General features: G+C 34.8%; 1 protein-coding gene across 1 annotated transcript in view; it reads left to right on the top strand.

The window, feature by feature from the left end:
* Positions 1-432: 432 nt before the first annotated feature.
* The window catches only part of LOC105388201, a 64,065-nt gene continuing 42,496 nt past the window's right edge, over positions 433-22,001 (top strand). The window contains exon 1 of the mRNA XM_048629364.1: positions 433-571. The gene's annotated coding sequence lies outside the window, so the exon portion shown is untranslated. The remainder of the gene's footprint in view (positions 572-22,001) is intronic.

Below are 22,001 nucleotides of genomic sequence, written 5' to 3'. Positions count from 1 at the left end.
TGGTAGTGTTCAAAACCTGCCCTTCAGTTCTCCATACAAACAATAAATACTACCAATATTTCTAATAAAATCTTATTTAAAAAGTTTTGTATTTTTACCCGACTGCCGAAGGAGGAGGGTAATGTTTTTGGTTAGTAGTAGCTATCTTAGCCAGAACTTCAATCGTTAAAATACGAGTTCCTACATGGCATCGTCGCGTAGGCTATCACAGACATTTAAACTTTCAAACTTCACAATCATCTACCATCACACCAACACTCTGATACCTATCAAGCACGCCAATTCAATACATAACCAACCGGAAAAACGGCTGGCCAAGCTTCGAGCTTCCTGAAACCTACCGAAGGTATAAACCACCGTGTAATGTGACCGTATCGTCGCCGCCTGAATCCTGAAATACAGCAGCAGCCCGCGCTGCGCCAGTCACGTCTGAGCTAGCGCTTGAAGCGGTCGTGTTGGTGAAACCGCACCAATTTCAGTAAAGGAACTTACGTCGTCTGTTCGGACTTTGTGGATTCGACTGAGTGGTCTCTGTGGTTCTGTGCACGGCATTTTGGGAAACTGATCATTTGTAAGTAATTATAGTAAAAATGTGTTGGTGTTTTTTTAAATGATGCGTAGGTACATAGTTAAAGTAAATTTAAAATTATTAGTACCTAGATTGACTAAATGTATCAGTATATAATTTTAAAATTGCTTCTGCTTTGTAAAAATATAAATGCTGTGGCATTTCTGCCACATAGGTAGGTACATAACAAGATTTATTTTGACTATACACTCACGAGCAATGAAAATGTTCCAGCGACAATAGTAACAAATTACATACTCCTTAACGGAAAAGACTAGCTTAATGATGACGTCTACAATATTGCAACAGCTAGTATTACCAAATAAAAACGGAAATATTTTGTTCAAATTCGCAATTATTTTTTAAAAAATTGGGTTCATTTGGTCTCTACACTCGTGAGAATATTTGGTAAAAAACAGATCTCTTCTGAGTTTCGACCAAAATGGTAGGTACATAATATAAAGGCATGCTTATTTTTATGTTTCGCTGTAACCTTTTTGTTACTTAGCTCTTCTCTCCTTATCTTTACGAGGCCTACATGTGTAACGGCCATGGGCATGCAATTACGAAGGTAACAACTCTGTAGAAATACTCTACCTTTTGCATAAATAATTATGGATTTTTTCCCTTCCCTATCAACGTCACTAACGCCGTCAAGTAAGCTGAATGCGATATACCTACCTAAATATAAGAAATATAATTAGAACTTTTAAATCATTTAAAATTATGGTTTAAACTATGCTAAGCTTACTATACAATTTTTGCATCATCTTGTATATTTTATTTTATTTTTATAGGAAAACTTAACTATATGACAACAATACATTAATAAGGACTAAATATAAAATACGTTTAACATGTTTTCACCTATAATATAAAGAAATAAGTATAGGCAAAGGCAAAATGTGTACTTTAACAATTATTACTTTTGTAGAAAACTTGCAACAAAACTAAAACTACCGTATACTGTACTGTATGGGTACTATATAGGTCAACGATCACAGCTCATTTCATTCAGTTGATTGGATAGAGGATCCTGTTTTTGTGCATCCCCTACACACTAAGCCTACGTGCCCCAACATCTATGGCGACGATCAATTTCAACGCGGCTTCTTTTGTTTATTTTTGTAGAATGGAACGGGAAGTGAATTTGAATTTGCAATCGAAAACCATTGCGGCTATGCCACAAACAAAATAAAAGTTGTGTGCTTTTGGCTTAGGTAAAAAGGAAAAGATTTTTGGTAACCTTTTTTTAAAGACAGGCTGTCGATTGCTTTACGAGGTGAATACAAAAATGTCTGATGCGGATCTGTAGTGTAGCTAGCCAAATTAATAAAATGATTCAACTTATATAAGGAAATATGTTTTAAAACAATTTTATTCATTTCAAATGTTGAGTCGCTTGTCGGTCAGATAACAAGCTTGGGTTTATAATGAAACTCTTAGCTTTCATCTTTCAACTTCCACAATTGAAGAGGAAATTATAGACATCAGAATACTCCGTTCGACTTCTTGAATCTTGCCAATTATCCGTTTTAACTTTTCAAACAGATCTCACTGAGTCTTTGAGAAGCTACTCTTAATTTCTTCACTTTTGTTTCTTACCGGAAAGTTACTTGGAAGTAATGGGTCTTAGCGATAAGGGTGCATTGTTTTGCATTATTATTGTCTGTAAGTACTTTTTACAAAAATATGTGGCTTTTATTAAATACTGCCTATAAGACAGTTTTTTTTGTAATATACCCAAAGTAAATAGGACTATCCGCTAAAATTAGGGATTAGGTATAAACTAAGGTACCTATAAAAACAAAGTATGGTAAACTAAATAACCTACTAAACCTGTCTAGAAATTTCTAAATATGCATTTATGTGTGTTTTTTTTTATAACGTAAGTAATAAGTATTAGTAGGTACATAATACAGACACGATATATAACTTTCAAAAAAACTATTTTTCGACTTCTTTATGACATTTTCAGTTTAAAATGCTATATATATATATATATATGTTCCAGTATTCCGTTTCATTTTCATAATTTTATCTTACAAAGCCAACTTTTCATATTCAAACAATAAATAATAGGCATTCGCTGACAAAATTTCGACAGGAACAACATTCATCTCGGCTATTCCACGAAAACTGTATGGAATTCTGAATTCATTAATCTGCCTGTCAAATGTTTGTATAGGTCTCCTTTGTCTTTCCATTTGGCAGACAAAAAGGGTTTGCCGTTATTTAACATCAAAATCTCCATAATTTTAGTAGAAATCCATTTATGATTCAATTCTATTAAGTATTTTTTAAACTATGGTACAAGAAAAGCAGTTTGTTTTCTTTGGATCATGAATTACAGGGCCAATCTGTATATGATATTCAGAAAGCTAAGTAACATAGAGCTGTGAGTACTTAAAAGATGGAATTAAAATCTTACGCTCTCATCTTGGCTTTATGTTTCTGTTCAAGGTTAAAATACAGTGAGAATCATGGTTACATATTATCATTAACCTTTCTGGAAAATCTGTTAAAAATTATAAATCTTTAGATAATGTCACTGAAGTCACATAAGGTATACAAACCATACTCATTTGAAATCTATAGATACTTACCTAATTATTCATTTTCAACATTTCAATAAAAAATATTAAATACACAAGATAAATAAAAAACAGGCCTTTATTTATTTTTTCTCTTACACATTTTATGCTACATTTACTATTTATTTCGAAAAGGGACGGACAGCCTTAAGACGTAATATTGATTGACCGAAAAAAAGGAAAATAAATCACATTCTCTATTGTCAATAAGCTGTCCGATTTTTTGCGTTTCTTTTATTACAGGAAGTGAAATCTTGTCGTAAAGATAGAAGCAAATATCACCAAAATGTTTGTTATATCTATTTCATACATCTACAGGGTGTTGCAAAAAGGGTACCTATACTAAAAAAATATTATTCTTCATAGTAAAAACGTGACCAACAAAGTTTCTATGGTTTGTTTTTTTTCTCGAATTTTGAAATTCTGATTTCTGTTTTGGGCTTAGATATACCATGCTGCACATGTAGGTTTCGGCTTAGTATACCCTTTTTGCAACACTCTTTGCCCGTAAATCATATTTCTGTCATCCGACTAAACTTTACTTTCTTTAATATGTCTAAAGCCCCAGGAATAATTACAAACCAAAATTAAGGAAATCGGTCAAGCTGTTCCATAGTTTTTAAACAAATGAGTATAATAGTTATTTTATAAATTTAATGTGAAGTAGGTAGGTACATAATTATCATTGATGTTTAAGCCCAGCCAACAATACTGTTGATATAGCAATAATAAATAATAAATAAATAAATCTTTTATTAATCCCATAAAAAGTGCACAGTATACATGATACCCCAAACAACACAGTTGTTTCTCGGGGTTAATTAACGCTTCTTATTTACTTATGTACATCCACAAAATTTTATGTAGGTACTTATATCATGTTAACACTTATAGTACTTAGCAACACTAAGATTAAGATCTAAATTTGCAAAAAATGGTTTTTTAGCGCAGTGTTTCTAGCTCTGATTTTATTTGGCATAACATCTTTTGTTAAAGTTGACATCACATTAAATATTTTAGGCACAACATATTCTTTAGTTCGATTACCATATACATTATTAACTTTAGGTACAAACAACCGTCCCTCTGTTACTTTCCTCGTATTAATTTTGGATTTAGGTTTAGATTTAAAAGTGTCCTGCCAATACTCAGCCTTAGCAACTTCAAAGGAGTATTTTTTATCAACAGGTAGAATTTTACATTGTTTAAACAAACACGTGTTTTGTCCTCCTTATTGTTACCTAATAGAATCTTTAGAAATCGTCGTTGTATATCTTTAACTTTATTTATATAGGTTTTAAAAGAACTACCGTACGTTGTTATTCCATAAGTTATTAAAGATTCTACCAGGGCAAAATACAGGCAATAAAGGACAGAACGTGGAACTGAGTACTTTAACTGGTGGAATTTTACTAACAGAATTCTAAGCTTATCTATTAAACAGTTAATATGTTTTTTCCAATGAAAGTTATTCTCAATAATAATACCGATATATTTACAGTCAGTCACCTGTTGTATAGCTTGACAAGTACAGTTTATATTATTATTACAATGTAGACAGTCGTAGGAGTGACCCAACACAATCAGCTGCTTATCTCGATCTTTTTTTCTTAGGTAGTTTGAACAAATATGGATGACGCTTGTTTTGTTTACGTTAAGTATAATGCCGTTATCATGGGCCCACCTTGTGATGTTGTCGAAGTCAATTTGTAGGTATTTTTGTATTTCCAAGGGGTCTTTATGACCGTAGACCAAACAAGTGTCATCGGCAAACATATAAGTATTACAGTATTTTACTACATTTGGCATGCTATTCACATGCATAATATAGCACGCCGGCCCGGTCACTGACCCGGTCGCCACACCATACTTGACGTCCTCACATCCCCCAGTATAATCACTCACCTTTACAGATAATTTTCTACCACTTAAATATTGTTTGAACCAGTCATTAAGTTTCCCGCGTATTCCACAAGACTCCATAGACCTCAGGAGGACCTCATGATTAAGAGTATCGAACGCCTTCCTGAAGTCTATGAAGATCACGCCTACGTGTCTTTTATTATTTAAATGGTTATTTATTTCGTTTGAAAATTTAGACAGTAGTGTCGAGGTGCTTTTACCTGTTTGGAAACCGTACTGGGCGGATGTGATGACGTCATGCTTAGTAAGGAAGTTAAGTATTTGACCTGTGATTGCCTTTTCCACTATTTTATTTATACAAGATAAAATTGCAATAGGGCGGTAGTTGGTGGGTAGTTTATGGTTACCACCTTTAAAAATAGGACGGATAATTGATATTTTAAGTTCATCGGGGTACTTAGAATGTTGTATAAAAAGATTTATCATCTTAGCAACCTTGCTAGTTATACAAAATAAGTTCAGGGAGGACTATATCTTTTTTTTTTCAATCTGATTTATAAGTACCTAATACAACCAACCATGTTAAACAAAACCAAAAAAAGTTATCAAAAAAACCTCTTCCCATTTTCATAATCGAATCAGGAACTTCTGATATTTCCCTGCGTATTGCGTTTGTCAGATCATTCATTCCAATATTATATTGTTGGGTGCGTGTCGAGTGAAGGGAAAAAATACCCTTTGTTGTTCTTGGGAAGACGGCTATATTTCAATGGAAGTGATGAAAGTTTTCTGCCCGAAAACTAACTAAGAATATATTTTGGTTTCGAGATATAATAACGTACCTACTTATCATACAATATTAACAGTAAAAGTAATGAACGTGGAAGCGTTAATTTGTATAGCTATAATTATTATTATTAGGTATATTGTACATACCTAAAAGTTTTAAACCTCATTTTACTACTTGATCAATGATCAGTCTGAGCATACTACGCCGATGCCGTAGTATGTCGTAGCACTCGTAGCAATGCTACGGTTTATCGAGGTCTGTGAATATAGCAGCAGAAACTAGCAGCAATTTTTGTATGGCCGAATATGTTTTAAAAAAAGGCAATTGTAGCAGAATTCTGTTAGCACTACATGCTAGAGAATATATCAATGAACTTATAGACATATATCACATTTACCAACGTGCTCCGGGAGATTAATTACGTCACAATTACTTTACGGCGCGGCGTGCGCCTTATAAAGTGCAGCTAGCAGCAGTTACCAGTTTTGCTAAACTGCTAGCTGCGTGTCCTAAGGCGCGGGTGTGTGACGATGACGTCATGTCATCCAAAATTGCTGCTGGCTGGCAGCGATTTTAATAACGCCGAAGTAATTGTAATGTAATTAATCTCCGGGAGCACGCTGTTAAATGTTTTGTATGCCCATACGTTCATTGCAGTGTCCTCTATCATGTAGTGCTAAGCGTATCGTGTAGAATTGGTATTTTTCTTAATAATTATGAAAAAATAGTCGCCCATATAGGAAAATTTTATGTTAATCAAGTTAAAACTTGATAAGAACTAAATCTACCACTCACCGAGTGTATGTAATGGATAGACGATGGTATATAGATCGTAGCAATAACTACTTTACATGCGTACATGGTCAAGGGACTTCAAAATAATGAATTAAATTGTAAGTAACTGAAAAATAGTCAGGCTAGGAAAGAATGTGAAGGAGTTTTTCACTAAATCAATTATCAGTACCGTGGTCTAGTTGGTTAAGAGATCTATACGTTTGTCCTTAAAAGTCGTTGGTTCGCGACACACCGCGGATCTTTCTTTTGTTTTATGTTATTAGTGTGAAGCGTTTTTCTTTTTGTATTTTATTTATTTTGATAGTGTAAAGCGTTTTTCTTCTTTTATTTTATTTTGATAGTGTGCAGTGTTTTGGGATTTAACGTTTAATGTTTTTGATGGATGTTCGACATGTTAAACTGCTCAACATTAAATTTAATTTTGCTAATGGGTGCAGATAGGAAAATATTATGTTTTGTAAATAAAGTTAAACCTTGATAAGAATAAAAATCAGCAAGCTGGGTGTGTACAAACATAATTATATATTAAGTATAACTTATAGGTGACACATCTCATAAAAGCGCCATCTACATACATTTTAATTAACTATCTTGTACTCTTTAATACATATTATGTGTAAAATGACGCAGACGCAATGATAATTAGCATTAGGCCTAACCTACGTATTTGATTATGAATTGATGACGCATCATGATGCTATGAACTACTAAGTGTATCAATAAACATCATAAATCAACTATACCGAATGACAACTTACTTTGAAATAATAATTACATTTAAGTATTATATATTGATCCAGTAGCTAGTTAAAATAATTTTATTTATCAGTGTATGTAAATAAAAGTTACCAAGACAAAATGTATTTATATTGTTCAAATCCACATTAGAAACTACATCAGCATATTAAATTATTTTTATTTTATTGCGATGAGTGTTGTTGCACGCTACTGACCAACAGATGGCGTTACTGGTATCTTTACAATAAAAAATAATAATACCACCCACCCGATGCCGGGGAGAACCCCTGTTCCTCATCTCTGTCTTGCCTTTATTGGTTGTCCAGAGAGAAAACTGACGAGGAACAGGATTTCCCACCTCTTGCTTGCCTTCATTGGCTGGCTTGAGTGGTGTACCGCTAGAGCAGAAATGCTCGAGGTAGGATGTATTACCCAGTAAGGTGCTTGTAGGGGTCTTGACCGATAACGCGATTGCTCTGAGAGCCGTGGAATACCTCTCCTTCCTTACCACCTCATGCCATGTTGCCCCCTTGTTGCTACGCCACTGTAATGTACTAGCGACTGTTTTGGGGGGCCCATTTAATGTGCGTGCGAGTCACCCCCTGCCTTTTTATCCGTGTGTGAAACATATACAAAATATAATACAATACATACAATTACAGATATTTATTGAAAAAAATACACTTATGCGTGCGATTTAAATTATAATTAAAGAACGGCAGTGGGCGTACCGCCTTTTTTTTGGAGCGTTTCAGAACCATGTTTTCACCATTTATTAATACAGTGTAGATAAGGTATTTTCAGTAATTACAATATTTTTAGAAGTCGGGGGAAAAGAAAAAATGATAAATGAAGAATATTTAAATCTAAGGATAATGGAACGTAAAAACAAACATATAGAGAACGGAACGTAACAATAGTGGTGCCAGACCTCGGAATATAACCAGCAAATCCGAGCAAAAAAGTAATCGAATCGAATAGAAATATCGATACATTCTTAAATACAAAAGATATTTTATTTATCAATAAATTACATGTTCTGGTACTATTTGTGCCAAAACTAGTACATTTGGTTTATAAAATATGATTATATTTAAGTCTTGAAGACTTTTATCCATAGTAAACCATTTTCTTTTTCTCTTTATTCGATTCACTATCATCGATATTTTTTTAATATTTAAATCTAGTAACACTGAATCTTGCTTGTCAATCTTGTCATAGTACCTAGTTGTTATTTCATTTTCCATTACCTAACCTAATTATTTAATATTTTGAATACCGCTGAAACTGCTGAAGATATAGAACAAATGTGACAAAGGGGAGAACCAGACCCGGTTCCTGTTCCACCTCCCCGGCAGGCTCCCGTCCCACTTCTTCATCAGGAACCTGCAGAAGCAGCAGAACAAGAACACGCAAAATTCTGACAATATTTTCTTTGAACCATAGGATGATAAATACCTAAGTCAAATATGAGAAGAGCAACTGCGTTCTGCAGTTCGAATCCCGGCGCTGACATGTACCAATGTGTTCTTTGAATTTAATTAAAATGTATACCATCACACTTACAGTGAAGGAAACCTGCATACCTATCTAGATTTAGCACATCTAGAGAGCCAGGTGCAGGTACTTACACCCCAACAGAGAATAGAATAGAGTAGGTAATAGGAACATAAAATTCCTAAAGTTGATTCCAGGCAAATTATGTTATGTAAATAAAACAATGATCTTTTAAACAGTATATTTTATTTCATTACATTACTCGCCAAATGCATACCCATATAGTAGAACCTTTACATATAGCATTTCGAAATGGCATAGCAGATCCCTGTTGCGGAATGGCAATTTAAAACTTCAGAAGTTGGATAAGTATAACATTATTCCATAATGAAAGTAGTAGCCTGATCTAGTCGATAATATTAATAAAATCATTTTATTTATTATGTACGTTGCACGTCCCGTATTTATTTAAACGTAAACATACAACTTGATATACCTAACATAATAATATTATTATCAAATTATTATTCACGTTGTTCGTCTTATGTTGTTCAAGTGTTGACGTTTAGTTGTTGACATGACACATTTTTTTATCATTTCAATTTTTCTGCTCTGGTTTTGTCAATTTTTATCATTATACTGAGATCCAACCTAGACATTTATGACGTAAATCACAGAGTACTTGGCATAAACATTACTTCACTTGACGTTCCATTCTTCCTGTATGAATGTTTACGTTCCATTGCGACTACATTTTAAAGATTCTTTTTTTCCGTTTTTCTCTTTTCTCCCAGCTTCTAAAAATCTAGTTATTTATTTGTTTGTGTACCTATACAGTGACTCTCTAAACATGGTACTTTCATTACGGAACCCGTCATTTTCATAGGGGTACCAAACGTCCTTAGAACTCTGCCATTGTCCAATTAGCGTGCGTTCTCTTTGGGGGATAAAAATATTCCAAAGTAGGGATGTTCGATCATCACTTTGGTTGTCTGTCACTCGATTCGATAGCACATTCAGGTACTCGATTCATTCAAAAAAACTATATATTTGAAGTCGTTAGTCTACATAATAAGAAAATTACAATGTATAAATCATTGGGGAACAATTTTGGAAGCATAATTTTATTTTAAGAACTGACCCCTTATACCGAACTTGTATTGAATTTGTTTCGACTTCACGATAGGGGACTGGGGAATCAGGTATTATTAAAATTATTATGTTTTACTTTTTCTCCTCTTTGACAGTTGTCGTCTATTCGAACGTTATACAGTGTCTGAGTTGTACTGAACTGTCAAACCCTCAGAACACAGATTTTGTGTCAGCTCACATCTTATTTCCAGAGAGGAAATTCTATATCTGCCCTCATGCGTTCTCTACAGCAACGACGCTTGAAAAATAAACATTCTGAACTTGTAAATTTTACTAAATAGAAGTAAGTAGAATATTGTACAAAATAAAGGCTTGTACAAAAACTCAACTGACAGTTGTTAAGTAAAACGGCTCATTAGTGGGACAATATTATATTATTACAGGTTAACTCGATTGACGAACAAGACAGACCGTGTGTACATCACTACAATAGTAGTAGTGTTGCCAGTAAAAAAAATATTTTTGAAATCACAGAACGTTCATAAATCTATTTTCATCGCAGAGAAAAAAGAACGTTCATAAACACTGTGCCAATAAACTACATACAGTGGTTAGGGTGGCAAGCCGACTCGTGTGCCTCTGCCAGTGGTGAGGGTGGCAAGCCGACTCGTGTGCCTCTGCCCAATTAGAACAAAATGCAAAAATACCCTTCTAATCACATCAATTGTTTACAGATTTTGAAGTGCTGAGTTTTGGATTGCCTAGAGCGTGGTGTTGATGACTTTGAGAAGACGTTGCGGTCGAGGACGTCACGCCATCAGGAAAGGCCGTGTTACAAATATAACTCCGAACCTCAGAATAATAACAGGAAGCAATCGTATTTACACCGCGACGACGTACTCTGTGGTCGGCAGATAAGCCATGGCGTGAAACGTCAAAAAGGAGATGTCAATGTCATTGTCAAGGAAGGAGGGAGTCATAGAGAAAAAATAAATAATTGTGAAAAGAGTGCCATCTCGAGGAGTTTTTTGTCATACTCTATACGTCATACTGAACAGCGCCATCTCTTTATATTTCTCAGCCTCATTGTACATACATACAGGGTGCCCTGATGGGACACCCTGTATATATAGATATTGTTATCACAAGTTATTAACTTCAATCTATAAAGATATAGTGCAGGTGGGTTATTCCGAATTTCGGATAATTCCGATTTTTGCCGATTTCTTCCAAACGCAGCGATGAATGAATGGTGCCACGGTTCAAAGTTCATGGCTGCGTTTGGAAGAAATTGGCCAAAATCGGAATTACCCGAAATTCGGAATAACCCACATGCACTATAAGACATATTTGCCTTAACGTAGTTACACCACACAACAGTTATTACATTTATTAGCTAAATGTAAGTTCAATCTATATATGTACCTACCTATATGCAACAATAAATAAAAAATAAATTATTATATAACTAATTCTTTATTACCTCGCATATAACAATGTTTCAGTTCAGTTTTGTTCATGTCACTTGTAAAATAATATGCGAGTTTATGTTTCCCAAGAGAAGCAAATCCTTTCAATTATTGATCCCTAGCGGCATCATAATGCACTTGATGGTGATAAAGTCATTTCGTCCAAGATTATAGTGCATCATTTATCCTCGCGAGGCAAATCTTGGACGACATTTATCAGTTTGGTACACATAGTATTTTAATCTTCAGCGGATATGAAGATGTCGATCGCTCTTTGCCAGTGCCGCCATTTCAGCTCGGTTCCTGTGGAACCACATGGAACCTGGATCCATATGGAATCTGTCAGGTCGCAAGAATTTCATAAAAACACTTTTTGCGGATAAAGATGCTTTTTCTTGACAAATCATGTTTATTTTTATTTGTAGGTATATAAAATTTATAAATAACAATATACCGAGAATATAGGCTTTTATTACAAAAATGTTATTTGAGAGACATTGTAAGACAACTGAACTGACACTGACACGCAATTTCTTCATAATAGCCATAGATCATCACAATGTTAACATTCAAATACTACTTATCTATGTGTCTTGTTATTGTTCTAGGGTCTTGTTCATAACGCCATCTTACATCTTTTTTGGTATTAAGAGTAATATAAAGAGATGGCACTACCTTCTACTAAAAGTTCAGCCATTAAGGCACTGACCCCCCCCTGATTTGAATATGGAGTCGTGTTCTTGTATTTTCTGATTTAATTTGTTTGTTATCGATATAAATCCTCATGTTTTCAAGTTGTATTAATGATTTATGGTAAAACAAACCTATTTCACAAATGAGTTTACTTTTTGTGTCACCTTTTCCTTCTGGTTTTAACAGATTTGTAAATCTATTTTCATCACAGAAAAAAACGAACGCTATAATAAATAAAATTATTTTACTACCTAACTGGACCAATCAAAGTCAAAATCGGTCAAAAATCATCATGAATCGGTGAATTGTCTATGACAGCAACCTATTTGGGCATTTCAAATCTCAATGTAAACAAAATGTTATCCAAACAAACAGACAGCAGCAAGTGAAGAATTACAGTAAACAAGACTTTTACCTACTTGGATAACAGCGCAAGCGTCCAAATGACAACAGATGGTACAGACATCTGAAAAGGTACGTAACTCTACTAACTCTCACACAAACCACAACAGGCTTCCTCCTATTGAGATACCAAAATTCGGTGGCACAGTTAGTGAATACTATGTGTTTATGAACTTGTTCCAAAGTGTAATTGGCACATGATAGGTTATCCCGATGTGATAAGTTTTACTATCTGCGTTCTCTTGTTTATGGGGAGGCGTTAGATCTAATAAAACATCTATCTCTGGACAGTTCTAACTATGTGATTGCTCTGGAACTACTAGCCAAGCGTTATGACAATAAATTGATTGTTATAAACCACCACATAAACTCAATATTAGATATGAAACCGATCACTAAATGTACAGCACAGAATATAAGGGAATTCATAGCTACAGTCAGACAGCATAGTAGTGCGTTGAAAGTAGGGCATGCAATACCGCAATACCGGTATCCGTAATACCGGGATCCCGGACAAAATTCCCGCTTTTTTCAATACCGGTATTGAAAAAAGCGGGAATTTTGTCCGGGATCCCGGTATTACGGATACCGGTATTGCGGTATTGCATGCCCTACTTTCAACGCAGCACAGAATATAAGGGAATTCATAGCTACAGTCAGACAGCATAGTAGTGCGTTGAAAGTGTTGAAAGGCTTAAATATACCGGTTGACTCATGCGACTTAATAATAATTGCGATCATTCAGCGGAAACTAGATCAATATACATTGCAAGGGTTTCACTTTCTTTGACTTTTCTAGAAAAAAGAGCTGCAGCAATGGGAAACATCACATCCTGCGAGTCTACAGGCCAGAGTGTGAGTAAGGACACTCCAAAAAAGCCGTCATACATAGCTAACAACATCAAACCCATCACTGAAGAACCCACATGTAAGTACTGTCATGCTTCTAATCACAAACTATTTAGATGTGAAAAGTTTAAACTAGCTGCAGTGCATGAAAGGATTTCATATGTGGCCAACAATAAGCTATGCACTATATGCCTCAACAACCACCAAAAATGCAGATTTTTCTTTAAGTGTGGTATCTACAAAGGCAAGCACAACACCTTGCTTCATAATAGCCAACCCGCTGCCGCTGCTGCTACTAATCATGTTTCATTGATGTCTAACATACAGAGTGAGGTATTATTGCCTACAATATCTGTCAAGCTTCAAGCTAAAAATGGTGAGCATATCTATGCTAGAGCTCTACTAGATTCAGGGAGCTCTGTAAATTTTATCCTAAAGGATCTAGCTAAGCGAATTAATACTGAGTTCTTCGATGAAGAAAACAATTGTTGGTGTGTGCAATGCTTCCAACACAACCAACCAAAAGGCTCGATTTGCTATCCAGTCAGCCAACAGTGATTATAAACTCACTGTTCTATCATGCATTGTCCCCAACATAACATCTTCAATGCCTCATTTCCGTGTCAATGTACAGGACATCAACATACCATCTCACATTCAGCTTGCCAATGCTTCAGCGAACCTAGAAATATAGATATTTTACTTGGGTGTGACATCATGTTTCAGATCCTACTGCGTGAGAGACTGCCAGTGATACCAGGTCAGCTGTTTCTACACAACACTCAGTTCGGCTACATTGTTGCTGGCACTGCACCATTGAACAGCGAGGGATGTTCATCACTACCAAGTAACTTTTGCAAGTCAGTATCTGAGGCTGTCTCAACAGAGTCTTTAAATAGGAAAATAGATGGGTTCTGGGAATGTGAGAAGGTACCTGAAAAAGGGAACTATATTCCTACTGAATTAAATCCAGCTGACTGTCTGTCAAGAGGTGTAGATCCTCACAGTCTACTGAATAATCAATTTCATGAAACTGAATTCAAACATAGTGTAGAATCAGTAAATGTGCCTCAGAACTTACCTGAGTTAAAGTGTGAGGCTGAGAAAACAAATATGATACATGCTTAGAGTATATAGATACATGCAATCGGTTTAATATAACCATAAGCCCATAAGCAGTTTATTTGGTTCTTTATGATTGGCTTTGCAGACATACCATCCCATTGTCTGCTTGCCTTCTTACATCTCTTCTTATATCTTTATTTAATATTTTTTTTCTTCTAAATTTCAGCTTTCCTATTTTTTCGGGAATACCGCCGCTGCCCCCGGGCCATGCCTCTATAATGAGAAGGTAAGTGTAGAAATACATTATTTTAAAACAATAAAGTCATTTAAATGATATTGAAACTGATAGACCAGTGTAGCTCAGTCGGATAAGCGCCCGCTTCTCACGCCAGAGATACGGGGGTCAACACCCACATGTGCCAATGAGTTCTTTGAATTTAAGTACAATGTATACCATCGCTCTTACGGTGAAGAAAAACATCGTGAGGAAACCTGCATATCTAGATTTAGCTCATCTAGATATGTGATCTGTTCCTCTCTACCAACCCGCAGTGGACCAGCTGTATCAGGGCCTCTAGTACGGGTTTTGCAATTTACGTAACCGAAAAAATTTTTGTTTTCTTCTGTCACCTGCATAGATTATCTGTCAAAAGTTTCATGATAGTTTCCGCTAGAGGCGCCACTTTGTATGCGAGAAAACTGAAACTTTTATAGTTTTTAGTTCACACAGCAATGTTATTTATTTGGCACGCCTATTTACTAATGTATCGTTTCTTGCCAACAGATCACCTGGGTGAAGATGACGATGCAACATCGACATGTCGAAGTACCCAGCGAATGTGACGACAAAACTACTAAATGGATTTTGATCAACAGACAACCTGGATAGGCAACTTTTTAAAAATCCTAGAATCACTACCAGAAAACTTTTTAGCTCTAAGTTTTATTTTAACAGTTACTAGAAAATAAAACCGAGAGAGAGAGAAAACAGCTGTATTTATTTTAACTCTTTGGACACATGGCGCCATCTGTTGCCGAGTAGCGGTAATAATAGCGACACCTGTTGTCGAGTAGTAGTAACAATGAGTTAGTGCAGTGAGAGTGAAGTGAACGTAACAATTATATTATTTATATATATTTTAATATTTATAGGTTCTATTTAAGTTTAGGTTTATTAGTAGATCACATTTTATTCTGTTTTATTTAATAAAGTATGCTCTTACTTAAAAGAGCTATGATATAATTCAAGCTATCGATTTTAACTGTTACTTGTATCCATATTCTGATTGATAAATAATAAATTTAGAAATATCATTGTGATTTTAATCATACCTACTTATAACAATATAAAATAATTTAACATGATTGTGTTGATGTAGTTTCTAATGTGGATTTGTATACTTAAAATAAAATAAATTTGTCTTGGCATCTTTTATTTACCTACATATTAAGAACCCAAAATAAGTCTGTAATATAACTGGTTACATTCATTACTGTATGTATTTTTAAAAGTAACCATCATTAAAATAAAAAAAAGAAAAAGATCTTTAGTTGCTTTAGTTAGATTCGATCCACAGACCACAGGGATCTAGTTCGAGGCTGTAACCAACTGGGCTGAGGTGCTGATAATTGTGTTAGTGAAAAATTCCTTCACTTTCTTCCCTAGCCGACAACTTACTTAATACATATTTCAGATGCTTACACTTTTCATTATTTTGAAGTCCCTTGACCATATACGTACATAAAGTAGTTATTGCTACGATCTATATACCATCGTCTATCCATTACATACACTCGATGAGTGGTAGATTTAGTTCTTAACAAGTTTTAACTTGATTAACATAACATAATATTTTCCTATATGGGCGACTATTTTTTCATGATTATGAAGAAATAACCCATTGTGGCGGGATACTGTTAGCACTACATGCTAGAGAATACTTCAATGAACTTATAGACATACAACACATTTACTAACGTGCTCCGAGAGATTAATTACGTCACAATTACATTATATAGCGACATAACCGCAAATATGAGCGACAATTTTTTCATGATTTTGAAGAACAAGCAAATCTACCCAAATTCTGTTAGCACTAGATGCTAGAGAATATTTCAATGAACTTATAGACATATATCACATTTACCAACGTGCTCCGAGAGATTAATTACACCACGATAAATTTACGGCTTCTTTGCGCAATTTGCTGTACAATGTATTCAGGCGCTTTCTCTTTGATTGATTATTTTGAAGTCAATTGAGCAAACACAAAGATGACATATATAGATTTATAATGTATTTACCATCGTCTATCCGTTATTTACACACTCATGTGGGTAGATTTAGTTGTAATTTTTTTTTTAATGAGTGACATTAACTTGTAATGTAATTAATCTGCCGGAGCACTCTGAATGGTGTAATAGTAGTTAGTAAGTTAATTGCAGCATCCCCTAGCATGTAGTGATAACAGAATTTTGCTACTTTTTCTTATTTCTTCATAATCATGAATAATATTTGGCCGTATTGAGTGTCCTTATAATTAATAATTTTGACTAATTTCGAGCACACTGTTAAATGTGTAATATGTATATAGGTTCATTGCAGCATCCCCTAGCATGTAGTGATAACAGAATTTTGCTACTTTTTCTTATTTCTTCATGATCATGAAAACAAATTCACTCATACAAAAAATTTGCTTCTGCTGCTATGTTCACGGCGGTCGGGCTACGGAGTCGTAGCGCTACAATGCTACGCCGTAGTCATAACTATACAAATTCAAAATTATATTACCTCTACATTTAGTTACCTTTTAAATCTTTATAATAGAGAACTCGTCACGGAAAAGGCTTCAAAACAGCGCGGCCGGTGTTTGAACGGCAATCAATCATAACTAAATGTCTATTCAGAACCTCTCGTTATTCGTTACCGATGGCGGTAGTAAGTAGAAAATACCGCTTATTCATTCTATTCGAGACTAAAACGATTCATCAGCACTTGATTGAACCATCAACTGTTAGTCTGCAGAATGTTTCAAGTCCATGGGCAAAACTTTCGTTAGGAAAAAAATTCTGTTGGTTAACAATTTCATGAGTCAATCGACTGTGGATGAACCTGTACCTCAGGAAACACCAAGGCAACTTATATTGCAACTGTCACTGGCCATATCACTGATGTCAGCTTTAGGTAAGATCTATGCGAAATGACGTGATAAAAGTGTGACATTGCACTCGCTCACATCGCTCGACTGCAAACACTGTCCTAGAGGGACACTCTAGCCTAGGTATAGCCTACGGAAAACGAAATTTCGGAGCGTTGCTGCGTTAACTACGACTCGATTTTTTCTCATACATCTATTGCATGAAAGCTTTCGTTTGTTCGTTTTTTGCATCAAGTCCGCGTTGTTTTATGCTTTTTTGACAAGCAAGAGTAATCTTCACTGTGACGCTTCGTTCGAACAATCTACCGTCGCCGCGTCAGTGTCGCTCGTCGGAAGTGAACCTTTATGAACAGAGATAGTGCTCGAGGTCAAGCTATGTGAGCGTAAATGTACAAAGATTATTCGGTTTCCGCACAATCAGGACGTTATTTGACAAGACCAGTTACTATTCGGAGTCGCCGGGGAGCGATAAATCTATTTAATGTGATCTGAGCTCCTGGTACTTGGGTAATTTCAACTCCGTTCGTGTTATTGTTGGCGAATTAGTAATAATTAATGGCTTAATAAATTGAGATTTGTTGTGCAAGAGAATGTGTTTAGTTCATTCTTGTGTGTACCTAATTATATGATTATATTTAAGTATTTACTATGTATCCAACAATAGCAGCGTTCGATTACTTATCGGTTTCTTTTTACAGTGGACGACCGAATGGCGTAGTGGTTAGTGACCCTGACTACTGAGCCGATGATCCCGGGTTCGATTCCCGGCTGCGGGGCAGATATTTGTTTAAACACAGATATTTGTTCTCGGGTCTTGGATGTGCCCGTATAATGGCAATAGGCCCGCCCCCTATTACATTAGGACTAACATAACACTCTGGCGAAAAGTGGGTGCAGCAATGCACCTCTGCCTACCCCGCAAGGGAGTAGGTACATTGGTACAAGGCGTGAGTGCGTGTTTTTTTTTACAGTGGGCTCAATGTTTGTCATGTGCGTGTCCTCAGAAAGACACACAGTGATAATGATCAACAGAGGCACACTTATAGCTACTGATTTAATATTAATAATAATGATCAGTGAATATATTTTTTTTGTATTTAATTGTTTAACAATTTTATAAATCATATTTCTGTCATCCGACTAAACTTTACTTTCTTTAATATGTCTAAAGCCCCAGGAATAATTACAAACCAAAATTAAGGAAATCGGTCAAGCTGTTCCATAGTTTTTAAACAAATGAGTATAATAGTTATTTTATAAATTTAATGTGAAGTAGGTAGGTACATAATTATCATTGATGTTTAAGCCCAGCCAACAATACTGTTGATATAGCAATAATAAATAATAAATAAATAAATCTTTTATTAATCCCATAAAAAGTGCACAGTATACATGATACCCCAAACAACACAGTTGTTTCTCGGGGTTAATTAACGCTTCTTATTTACTTATGTACATCCACAAAATTTTATGTAGGTACTTATATCATGTTAACACTTATAGTACTTAGCAACACTAAGATTAAGATCTAAATTTGCAAAAAATGGTTTTTTAGCGCAGTGTTTCTAGCTCTGATTTTATTTGGCATAACATCTTTTGTTAAAGTTGACATCACATTAAATATTTTAGGCACAACATATTCTTTAGTTCGATTACCATATACATTATTAACTTTAGGTACAAACAACCGTCCCTCTGTTACTTTCCTCGTATTAATTTTGGATTTAGGTTTAGATTTAAAAGTGTCCTGCCAATACTCAGCCTTAGCAACTTCAAAGGAGTATTTTTTATCAACAGGTAGAATTTTACATTGTTTAAACAAACACGTGTTTTGTCCTCCTTATTGTTACCTAATAGAATCTTTAGAAATCGTCGTTGTATATCTTTAACTTTATTTATATAGGTTTTAAAAGAACTACCGTACGTTGTTATTCCATAAGTTATTAAAGATTCTACCAGGGCAAAATACAGGCAATAAAGGACAGAACGTGGAACTGAGTACTTTAACTGGTGGAATTTTACTAACAGAATTCTAAGCTTATCTATTAAACAGTTAATATGTTTTTTCCAATGAAAGTTATTCTCAATAATAATACCGATATATTTACAGTCAGTCACCTGTTGTATAGCTTGACAAGTACAGTTTATATTATTATTACAATGTAGACAGTCGTAGGAGTGACCCAACACAATCAGCTGCTTATCTCGATCTTTTTTTCTTAGGTAGTTTGAACAAATATGGATGACGCTTGTTTTGTTTACGTTAAGTATAATGCCGTTATCATGGGCCCACCTTGTGATGTTGTCGAAGTCAATTTGTAGGTATTTTTGTATTTCCAAGGGGTCTTTATGACCGTAGACCAAACAAGTGTCATCGGCAAACATATAAGTATTACAGTATTTTACTACATTTGGCATGCTATTCACATGCATAATATAGCACGCCGGCCCGGTCACTGACCCGGTCGCCACACCATACTTGACGTCCTCACATCCCCCAGTATAATCACTCACCTTTACAGATAATTTTCTACCACTTAAATATTGTTTGAACCAGTCATTAAGTTTCCCGCGTATTCCACAAGACTCCATAGACCTCAGGAGGACCTCATGATTAAGAGTATCGAACGCCTTCCTGAAGTCTATGAAGATCACGCCTACGTGTCTTTTATTATTTAAATGGTTATTTATTTCGTTTGAAAATTTAGACAGTAGTGTCGAGGTGCTTTTACCTGTTTGGAAACCGTACTGGGCGGATGTGATGACGTCATGCTTAGTAAGGAAGTTAAGTATTTGACCTGTGATTGCCTTTTCCACTATTTTATTTATACAAGATAAAATTGCAATAGGGCGGTAGTTGGTGGGTAGTTTATGGTTACCACCTTTAAAAATAGGACGGATAATTGATATTTTAAGTTCATCGGGGTACTTAGAATGTTGTATAAAAAGATTTATCATCTTAGCAACCTTGCTAGTTATACAAAATAAGTTCAGGGAGGACTATATCTTTTTTTTTTCAATCTGATTTATAAGTACCTAATACAACCAACCATGTTAAACAAAACCAAAAAAAGTTATCAAAAAAACCTCTTCCCATTTTCATAATCGAATCAGGAACTTCTGATATTTCCCTGCGTATTGCGTTTGTCAGATCATTCATTCCAATATTATATTGTTGGGTGCGTGTCGAGTGAAGGGAAAAAATACCCTTTGTTGTTCTTGGGAAGACGGCTATATTTCAATGGAAGTGATGAAAGTTTTCTGCCCGAAAACTAACTAAGAATATATTTTGGTTTCGAGATATAATAACGTACCTACTTATCATACAATATTAACAGTAAAAGTAATGAACGTGGAAGCGTTAATTTGTATAGCTATAATTATTATTATTAGGTATATTGTACATACCTAAAAGTTTTAAACCTCATTTTACTACTTGATCAATGATCAGTCTGAGCATACTACGCCGATGCCGTAGTATGTCGTAGCACTCGTAGCAATGCTACGGTTTATCGTAGCACCTTGTATGACACGTAGCATTATGCCTTATGATAGCTCGCAGGTCCATACTACGTTCTCTTTATTTTGTTCTGTCTTTAAATTCTAGAGATATATTTAATTCGTAAATTTATGAATAGTTGAAAATAAAAGGCAATTCAATTTAAAGCCGGTCTTAAAACTCCACATAGATAGATTATACAACTCTCGTGATAATTTCACATTTAAAGCCGCCTTTCAAACTTATAAAAGAAAAAGAAATACAAACCTTTACCCCATGTTTCTTTAATACAGTTACCTCAACCAATTTCATATAATTTTATGATATACCTTAAGTATTAATATTAGACTATTGTATTTCACTCCTAATTAGGTTTTCATGTAAGAGAAGGCGAAACAAGCCGTAAACTATTTAAATTTTAATTCGTTATTTCCCTCTAAACGTTTTCTCCGAACAAAATTTCATTTCTGCAAAAGAGCTGAGCTAAATTGAGTTTTATGAGTTGTTAGTTTTAAGTAAGTTATACACAGTTTTAGGTATCAACATTTTTATCAAATTAGTTTAAATTGTGTTATACTTATTAGCATAAAGTTGAGTAGGTACGTCCTTCAATTGTGTAATTATTGTAATTTTAACTTTATAATATGTTATGCAATAGGCCCGCCCCCTATTACATTGGGACTAACATAACACTCTGGCGAAAAGTGGGTGCAGCAATGCACCTCTGCCTACCCCGCAAGGGAGTACATTAGTACAAGGCGTGAGTGCGTGTTTTTTTTTTTTTTTTTTTTTTTTAATATGTTATAGGTATAAAAAATAAAGATGAACGATTGAACGAAACTTTTATGTAATAGCTCAAGTACCTACCATCAATTACATCATAAAATTTCATAAAATGAATATAATTTTATAAGCGATACTTTATTCTA

Source organism: Plutella xylostella, chromosome 23, assembly GCF_932276165.1.
Source record: "Plutella xylostella chromosome 23, ilPluXylo3.1, whole genome shotgun sequence".
Classification (NCBI taxonomy): Eukaryota; Metazoa; Arthropoda; class Insecta; order Lepidoptera; family Plutellidae; genus Plutella; species Plutella xylostella.
The sequence above is the reverse complement of the archived record's forward strand: the minus strand, read 5'-3'. Positions and strand labels throughout refer to the sequence as shown.